This window comes from Oryctolagus cuniculus, chromosome 2, assembly GCF_964237555.1.
Source record: "Oryctolagus cuniculus chromosome 2, mOryCun1.1, whole genome shotgun sequence".
Taxonomy (NCBI): Eukaryota; Metazoa; Chordata; class Mammalia; order Lagomorpha; family Leporidae; genus Oryctolagus; species Oryctolagus cuniculus.
The window spans coordinates 21,000,935-21,011,100 of NC_091433.1; positions in this window are offsets into that span (position 1 = coordinate 21,000,935).

Genomic DNA, 10,166 nt, shown 5'->3' on the forward strand with positions numbered 1-10,166 from the left:
TTTTATGGATTAGGAAAATGAGGTAATGAAAGGCTAAGTCCCTTGGTTCATTCAACAGATATTTCACTCCGGGTCTGATACTCTGATAGATACTGAGAATTCAAAGATGATAGCAATAATTGTAATAACACCAGCTAACAATGACTGATCACTGTGTGCCAGACACTACTCCCAAGCATTTGACGTGCGACATCTTTAACCCACTGAGATGTGCACACGGAGACATCCAAAGAGGATATTACTGACTCTCTGCACCCAGCTCTGCCTGAATCTACTCTGTTCTAGAAACTTCTAGCTTCTAGAGTCAAGAAATATGCTACTGGGGCCAGTGCTGTGGCATAACACGTAAAGGCATTGCCTGCAGTGCCAGCATCCCATGTGGGCGCCAGTTCAGGTACCAGCTGCTCCACTTCTGATCCAATTCCCTGCCTGTGAGCTTGGGAAAGCAGTAGAAGATGGCCCAAGTCCATGGGTCCCTCTCACCCATGTGGGAGACCCAGATGAAGCTCCTGGTTCCTGGCTTTGGCCTGGCCCAACCCTGGCCATTGTGGCCATTTGGGAATGAACCAGCAGATGAAAGACCTCTCCCTCAGGTATGCGTTTGAATGTGGAAGATCATGAGGTGCAAGCTACCCGGGTCCTGGCCGTGCGTTGCTCCTGCCTCTGTGTGCAGCAGACTGCCCGGCCCCGGCTAGGAAGCGGCGGCAGGAGAGAGCCCTGGATCTCCTGCTGGGACCGTGCCTGTGACCTTCACTCTCTGGGCAGGCCTGGCTCCTGCACTGAGCACCAGTTTCCTCTCCACACTTTCAAGGGGGTCTGTATTTATCCTTGTCCTACAGACTCCTGGGACTGCAGCTGGTGAGACTTGGGGCGTGCTCTTAGCTGCCTGTGCTGAGTGACAAGCTGGCGGGCAGCATGGGGTGCAGAGACAAGACACATCCCTGCCCGCCTGGCTTAGCCGAGGACACAGACACACTGGCTGGGTGGAACCTGAGGGAGGGGCCCCACAAAGGCCCTCATCCTCAGGGCCATAAATGATTGACAGGTTACTTCTCTGTGATAAAGACCGAGTGACTGATATGCCCTGAAAGGTCAGCTGATTTGCAAACACAGCAAAATGTCCCAATTCGTTTTTCTGTACAGAGACCTAGATTTGAATACCTGGCTTGGCCACAATTCGGATACCCAACAGCCTTGAGCGAGTTAGTGTTTTCATTGTTCTGCGGTATATTTAGGCTCAGTGTAGGAGCTGTGGGCTCTCGGTTGTGTTGAAAGGTTGCTGTCGTCTTGGTGAGTCTAGTGCTCCCTTTGGGGGCTGGTGGCTCTGGGAGTGGTTGGCATGTGTCAGTTTGCTAAGGGCCATTTGTTTAGGGAGTGGTTTTGTGCACAGGTGTCTGAAGAAGGAAGGAGAAAGGGCTTTGCATCTTCTGGGCTGCAGAAAGTCAAGACCAACTGAAAGGAATGTCAGTAACAACTAGGCGTGATCGTGAGGGTTCTAGGGTTCCCCTGAAGCCCAAGATTGGGGTGCAGTGAGACCTTGGGGTGGACCCAGAAGCAGCTATTGGCAGTTTGGCTGGGTTCAGGTTCTTGGCTCTGATGCAAGAAAGATTCCAAGGACAGGATATTAGGGAAGGCTAGCAGAGGAATGAGATTTATTTATTTTTATTATTATTTATTATTCTAGCAAAGCTAGAGTGTGTGGGGGGGAGTGGGAGTACAAACCAGCTGCAGAGTGAGCTGCACCCAGGAGGTTCAGAGCTATCCCTTGTGTATGGTCTCCACAATGCAAGAACTGAAGACTCATAAGGAGTAGGACTTGGGGTGGGGTTTGAGTAACCCCCATTTGCTTGCCTTTTCAGGAACTCTCAGAAGGGTTGTGGCATCCAGTGCATCATGGGAGTAGGAGTGTCAGCCGTGGCAATTTTATTATGTTATTATGACCATCTTTGGGGACACAGTCAGCAGCCATGTTGGGCATCTTCTGCCAGCATTAGTTCTGGCTGGCAGTTTTGCAGAAAGAGCAGCGGGGGGAGTGGCGTGGGGGAGTAAGCGGGGTCATGAGGGGGGACAGGTGACCTCAGCTCTCTCCTTGCTCGCTCCCTCTTTGTCTGTATCACAGGAGCTCGAGGGGCGGCTCCGCGAGTGTCTCCTGCTTACTCCTCTCTGTGTCTGCTGCATTCTTAACTCCGTAAATCAGCTTTCTGGGTGCCCCAGTCCCTGTTGGTCAGACACAGGCCACCCAGCGGTGCAGTCCGCCAGCTCTGGCTTAAAAATGACAACACACAAAAAACGATGTCTTTCACTTTCTCCATCACTTCTTGGTCAATCACTGTGGTCAAGGGGAGAAGGCCTTGTGGCTGGCCAGGACCGGGTCCAGGTCTCCTCCTGTGGCCTGGGGTCGTGGGGTCTGCTGCAGAGGAGTGGACAGGAGGACGCTTGTTGGGCAGATGCCATGCCCACTGTAGGACAACTCCCTTCCCGGCTTCTTCCACCCTGTACACCTGGCCCAGCCTGGACACGCCAGAGCCCCAGGCCACTTCCCCAAAGGGCAGCTCCATGCGGAGGAGTGGTTTTCTCAGGGAGCCCTGGGCAGAGGTGAAATGTTGCAAAGAAGTATAAATAAGCCTGCCCTTGAGCTCATGTAGGACACTCCATAGGCCCCTTGGACAGATGGGAATTCTGGGGGGGAGCTGGTCCCGGTGTGACTATCACACTCAGGGCATTCACATCACAAGATGTCACTTTCTACCCACAAATTCAGCAGGCCTGGGGGCACTGGGGCACTGTACAGGTGAATGCTTCCCTATAATGAGCCAGCTGACTTTTTCCCGAAGTTTCTACTATAACTACCTTGTAGTTAGGTTGTCACACATTCTCTTGACCTATGACCACTTGTGAATAGACAATAAGTCTCTAGCTAATGAAGCAAGTCTTAGCCAAGGCTCTATGGGTTGCAAGCAATAGAAACTCAGGTCAAGCCATTTAAGCTTGAAAGAAAAAAAAAATAGATCTATTTGGTTTACTTGAAAGGCAGAGTTACAGAGTGGGGGAGGAGAGAGAGAGAGAGAGAGAGATCTTCCATCCTCTGATTCACTCCCCAGATAGCTGCAATGGCTGGAGCTACATCGATCCGAAGCCAGGAGCCAGGAGCTTCTTCTGGGTCTCCCACATGGGTGCAGGGGCCCAAGGACTTGGGCCATCTTGTACTGCTTTCCCAGGCCATGACAGAGAGCTGGATGGGAAGTGGAGCAGCCGGGACTCGAACCAGTGACCATATGGGATGCTGGCACTGCAGACAGCAGCCTTACCCTCTATGCCACAGCGCCAGCCCATCTATCACATATTTTAAGGAATTAGCTCATGCAATTGTGGCAAGTCCAAATTCTGAGGGCAGGTCAGGCTGGAAACCCCAAGGAGACCTGACGTTGCGGCTCAAGTCTGGAGGCAGGGTGGAGGCACAATGTCCACTTGCTTGGAGAGCCTCGCCTTCTTCCTTTGACACTTTCACCTGTCTGGAGGAGGCCACTCACATTGGGGAGTGTCATCTGCTTCAAATCTTAATCTCAGATTCCTCCATCTTGTTGCAAATGACCGGGTTTTATTGTTTTTGACTGCTGTATAGTATTCTATAGAGTACATGTCCCATAATTTCTTTATCCAGTCTACTGTTGATGGGCATTTGGGTTGGTTCCAGGTCTTAGCTATTGTGAATTGAGCTGCAATAAACATTAAGGTGCAGACAGCTTTTTTGTTTGCCAATTTCATTTCCTTTGGGTAAATTCCAAGGAGTGGGATGGCTGGGTTGAATGGTAGGGTTATCTTCAGGTTTCTGAGGAATCTCCAGACTGACTTCCATAGTGGCTTAACCAGTTTGCATTCCTACCAACAGTGGGTTAGTGTCCTTTTTCCCCACATCCTCTCCAGCATCTATTGTTGGTAGATTTCTGAATGTGAGCCATTCTAACCAGGGTGAGGTGAAACCTCATTGTGGTTTTGATTTGCATTTCCCTGATTGCTAGTGATCTTGAACATTTTTTCATGTGTCTGTTGGCCATTTGGATTTCCTCTTTTGAAAAATTATGCTGAGTGAATTAAGCCAGTCCCAAAGGGACAAATATCATATGTTTTCCCTGATCTGCAACAACTAACTGAGCACCAAAGGGGAAACCTGTTGAAGTGAAATGGACACTATGAAAAATAGTGACTTGATCAGCTCTTGTGCTGACTGTTGATGTACAATGTAATACTTTATCCATTTTAGTATTTTTTGTTTTGTTCTAGTACTATTGGTTGAACTCTGTAATTAACACACAATTATTCTTAAGTGTTTAAATTTTAACTGAAAAGTGATCCCTGTTAAATTTAACAGTGGGAATAAGAGAGGGAGGAGATGTACAATTTGGGACATGCTCAATCGAACTTGCCCCAAATGGTGGAGTTAGAATCGTGCCAGGGGATTCTAATACAATCCTATCGAGGTGGCATGTACCAATGCCATCTCACTAGTCCAAGTGATCAATTTTAGTTCACAATTGATCACACTGATAGGTCTAAGAGTCAAAGGGATCACACAAACAAGACTAGTGTCTGCGAATACTAACTGATAGAATCAAAAAGGGAGAGAACGATCCAACATGGGAAGTGGGATACACAGCAGACTCATAGAATGGCAGATGTCACTCTGGCCTCAGAATCAGCCCTTAAGGCATTCGGATCTGGCTGAAGAGCCCATGCGAGTATTTTAGGCATGGAAAGCCAAGACACTCTGGAAAAAAAAAAAACCTAAATTAAAGGTCTCTGCGAGTGAGATCCCAGTGGAAAGAATGGGGCCATCAAAGAAGGAGGTACCTTTCTCTGAAGGGAGGAGAGAACTTCCACTTTGACTATGACCCTCTCAGAATAAGATCGAAGTTGGCGAACTCAAAAGGCTTCCATAGCCTTGGCAATTCATGACTAGAGCCTAGGGAGATTACTGACGCCATGAACAAGAGTGTCAAATTGTTAAGTCAACAACAGGAGTCACTGTGTACTTGCTTCTCATGTGGGATCTGTCCTTAATGTGTTGTCCAATGTGAAGTAATGCTATAACTAGTACTGAAACAGTATTTTACACTTTGTGTTCCTGTGTGGGTGCAAACTGATGAAATCTTTACTTAATATATACTAAATCAATCTTCTGTATATAAAGATAATTGAAAATGAATCTTGATGTGAATGGAATGGGAGAGGGAGTGGGAGATGGGAGGGGTGTGAGTGGGAGGGAAATTATGGGGGGCGGGGAGCCATTGTATTCCATAAACTGTACTTTGGAAATTTATATTTACTAAATAAAAAAAAGAGTTAGTCTGCCTATTCAGAAAAATTGACATGAAATACATAGAAGATATGTTAATGATTAAACTATTTTAAAACATTTTTGTGTATAAAATAAAATGACAAATAAGGAAAAAAAATCTTCATCGCATCTTAAAAATACCTTCACTGTGACTCCTGGACCAGTGTTTGACCAAGCAAAATTGACACACAACATTAACCCTCACACAATTGGCACACAACATTAATCCTCGCACAGCCCATCATAACCATGGTCAATGTTATGGTGTGTGCTAAGTGCCCGTTTTTGTGATAAACTCACCACATACAATGTCATACAGGGTAGAGTCCATTGTTCGCCCCATTTTACAGATGGGGACATTGAGTTACACAATGAGGGTCACAGATCCAACTCCAGCTCAAGGGCTGCTCAGCTCCTCCTGGTCAGGGCCACTTCCCAGCCGCCCTCTCCATCCTCGCTTTCCAGTCTCTGATTATAAACACAGCCGACAAAACCAAACTTCCTGTGGTCTCTCTCCTCTGGTTCCCAGGGAAGTGTCTCTGGGAGAGGTGCCTGCCCTGGGTGTCTCCAGGTCTTATTCTAACTCAGTGTGCAGCATCCTGGCGTCAGCCTGGACCAGAACAGGAAACAGTGTTGACCAAGGTCACAGAGGATGTCTGTATTACCCAAGCCAGTGGGTATGGCCCTTGTATCTATGTATATATCATGACACAGAAGCAATTGTTCTTTGTTTGAAAAGTTAGAAAAGCACGTCTGGTCAACATATTAGCGCAGATGCAAACATTTGTGGCACCCATTCTGCTGTAGGTACACAGCGGCTGTGGCCAAGCCTGTCTAGAATGGAACGTGAGAAAAGGCATCACGAGCTGACCTGTCCTGGAGGCTACAGATCAGAGGACGAGGTTGCCTGTTCCAGGGAGAAGCAGGCGGAGGTGGGCGGGACTTTGGCCCCTGGGTGTAAGGAAGCTAATCCGGCTCTAAGGAGGCAGGTGAGGCGGCGGCCAGGGCTGCGCGTGAGGCTGACACTGAGCTTGATGGGCGCTCCGCCCAGGCTAAGAGACTCATGACAGATCCTCCTGTCCACTGCTCCAGGCTACGGCTTCTGCGAAGCTGAGTGACTAGGTGGGCGGGGACTAGGTGGGCGGGGACGAGGACAGAGCGGGAGCCAAGCACGGATCTGAGCCACCTGCTCGGTGAGTGCGTCAGGTGCACTGCTAGTGAACCAGAACCATCCATCAATGCCAGGCTCACCTAGAGGAAAGGCAACACCCCTACGTGGAAAGGAAGAGGGAAGATGAAGGGGAGAAAGAGGAGAGAGAAGGAGCAAGCTCCACGTGGATCTCGAACGGAAAGTCAGGGCAACAGTCAACAAATGAACTACTGGCAGAGTCTTCAGGTCAGGTGAAGTTAGCAGTCAGAAAAAGAATTTGCAACCAGTGCGTTTTAGGTATTTAAGAAAGTGGGGGACTAATCTGAAATACATAAGAATAAAAATTGTCAAATAAAAACAGACAGGAATAAACTTAAAAAGCGGTTTATGGGGTGGGTCCTTGGGACAGCCTGGACTCCTACATCAGTGTGCCTGGGCCCTCATCCTGGCTCTGGCTGCAAGTCTAGCTGTCTGCTAGCGTGCACCGGAAGACAGTAGGTGATAGTTCAAGTGTTGGGTCTCTGCCAACCTGTGAGAGACCAGGATTGAACTCTGGACTCCTGGCTTTGGACTGGCCCAGCACCAGCTGTTGTAGGCATTAGAGGAGTGAACCAGTAGATAGCAGATTTCTTTCTCTTTCTCTTTCTCTACCTTCCAAATAAAAATTTTAAAAATTAATTGTTTTCAAAATTGAAAAAAAATCTGGATAAGAAAAAGATCTTGGAAATACAAAGTAAAGATTTTGAATTAAAACATCTAATAGATTGGATACAATCTAAATTTGATGTAGTCTTAATAGAATTGAAGCAATATCAGGGAGTTCACACAAAAAAAAAATGGCCCAAGGAGACCAAGTTTACGAATGTATAAGGACAATTAGACTAGCAGGGGAGACTATAGCAGACAGCGTGCAGAAAAGTTATAGAGAAAGAGAGCAGGGGAACTCACGGGGGAATAAGGGTTCGGACTTTTCTAGAACGGTGGAGGGATGGAGCTACCAGAGCGGAAGTGCATTCGTAATGATGCTACAGAACGTCTGAGAGAAAGCCTTAAAGACAGAAGAAGTTGGCTGTCAGAGAAACCAAGCTTAGACTCTCATGCGCGACAAGAGTCAGAGGCAGCCCTGAGAGGGGCCAGTGTGGCAGGCCCTGCATCGTACTCGGTGTGGTTTAACCCATGTACCCCTCACAGCCGCTCTGTGAGCCCGAGTTCAGGTCATCTCCTTCTTTATAGCTGAGGAAATGGAGCCAAAGGGAAGTGCGAGGGTTCTCACCAAGGTTCCACAGCCGGTGGAGGATTGGGGCTTCCGGCTCCCGAGGTCCTGACCGCCCCCACTAGACTGTGTCCTGCTGTAGAGAAATATGTTCAAGACAATGAGGGGAAGGAACCCACCTAGGAACTGAGCCCTGGCTGAGTTATGAAGTAGTTCGGCAGGCAAAGACTCGAATCTGGGGCGGGCTGTGGGCGTCATGGTTTAGGTGCTAGTTAAGACACCCACGTCTCGCATCAGGGTGCCGGAGACAAGTCCTGATTCCAGTCTCTTAACACACACCTGGGAGGCAGGTAGCAGGTCTAGTAATTCGGTTCCTGCCACGCATGTAGAAGACCTGCGTTAAATGCCTGGTTCTCAGCTTCAGCCTGGCTCAACCCCAGCCATTGCAGGCGTTTGGGGAATGAACCAGCAGATAGGAGTCTGTCTGGCTGTGCCTTTCTCTCTGCCTCTCAACTAAATGAATAAATAAACAAACAAAAACACTCACATTACTCAGACACCCATGAAAACAATTATCAATGCATATATTCAGGCATGGGAATCAAGAAACAATGGTAAGTTGATCACCTGTGTCAATAAAGTTAACAATGAAATAAATGTACAAATAATGAATTTTAAAAGAATAGAAAAATTTAGGTGACAATAATAAAGTGAGTAGCAAAAGAGAAGTAAGATAGCTTGTTTTCATGTTTTAAAAGAGGACATACAGAATGGCTTCAGATTTGTTTTTTTTAAATTTTAGTTTTTAAAAGGTAGCAATGAGGGGCTGGTGCTGTGGCATAGTGGGTAAAGCCACCGTCTGTGGTGCTGGCATCCCCTATGGGCACTAGTTCAAGTCCCGGCTGCTCTACTTCCAATCCAGCTCTCTGCCTGGGAAAGCACTGGAAGATGGCTCGAGTCCTTGGGCCCCTGCACCTGCATGGGAGACTCAGAAGAAGCTCCTGGCTCCTGCCTCTGGATCAGCACAGCTCCATCTGTTGCAGCCAACTGGGGAGTGAACCAGCGGATGGAAGACCTCTCTCTCTCTCTCTCTCTCTCTGCCTCTCCTTCTGTCTCTGTGTAACTCTCACTTTCAGATAAATAAATAAGTCTTAAAAAAAAAAAGAAAAAAAAACTTTATGAATGCAGCAGAATGAGTGGGAAGACAAAAGGAAACAAAGAAAAAGAACGGAAAACAGAAAATGCCAAGTAAAAATGGTAGAAAATGCTTCAGATAGATCAGTAATTTCTTTCAAAGATTTATTCATTTATTTGAGAGATAGAGTTACAGACAGAGAAAAGGAGAGATGGAGAGAAAGGTCTCCCACCTGCTGGTTCACTCCCCAGTGGCCTGAGCTGGGCTGGATTTGGGCTGATCTGAAGCCAGAAGTCAGGAGCTTCTTGGGGGTCTCCCACGTGGGGGCAGGAGCCCAAGCACTTGGGCCATTTTCTACTGCTTTCCCAAGCACATTAGCAGGAAGCTGGATTACAGGCTTCTAGATCAGTAATTACAGTAAATGTAAATGGATTAAATCCACGGGTGAGGAGGTGGGGATTCTGGGGCATTCTGGAAAAGCCACACTGCAGGACTGTAAGAAAGATGAGGAAAAAATACCAGCCCAACAAGGACATCAAGAAAGCTGGGCTAGAGGTTGGCGCTGTGGCATAGTAGGTTAAGCCTCTGCCTGTGGCACCGGCATCCCATATGGGCACTGGCTCAAGTCCTGGTTGCTCCTCTTCTGACCCAGCTCTCTGCTATGGCCTGGGAAAGCAGTGGAAGAAGGCCCAAGTGCTTGGGCCCCTGCAGCCACGTGGGAGACCGGGAAGAAGCTCTTGGTTCCTGCCCAGCTCTGGCTGTTGTGGCTATTTGGGGAGTGAGTCAGCAGATGAAGACCTCTCTCTTTGTCTCTCCCTCTTTCTGTCTGTAATTCTACCTCCCAAATAAATAATAAATCTTGAAAAAAAAAAAAAGAAAGAAAAAGAAAACTGGACTGGGGCCTGGCACAGTGGTGCAGCAGGTTAAACCCTGTATAGGAAGTCTGCAATCCATATTGGATGCCAAGTCTGAGTTCCAATTACCCCATACTTCCAGTTCAGTTTCCTGCTAACCCAGCTGGGAGGCAGCGAATGATGGTTCAAGTACTTGGGTTCCTGCCACTCATAAGGGAGACCCAGTTGGAGTTCCAGGCTCCGGCCTTTGGCTTGGCCTACCTCAGGCTGTTGAGGGCATTTGGAGAGTGAACCAGCAGATGGAAGAGTGCCTCTGTCTCTCCCTCTCTCTGTCACTCTGCATTTCAAGTAAATGAATGAATCTTAAAAGAAAGGTTGGGCTTATAATACCTGTGTCAGATAAAATAGAATTTAAGCAAAAAAAAAAAAACTTTAAGAGCAACACAGTGGGGTGGTATATGCAGATTCTTTAACACATT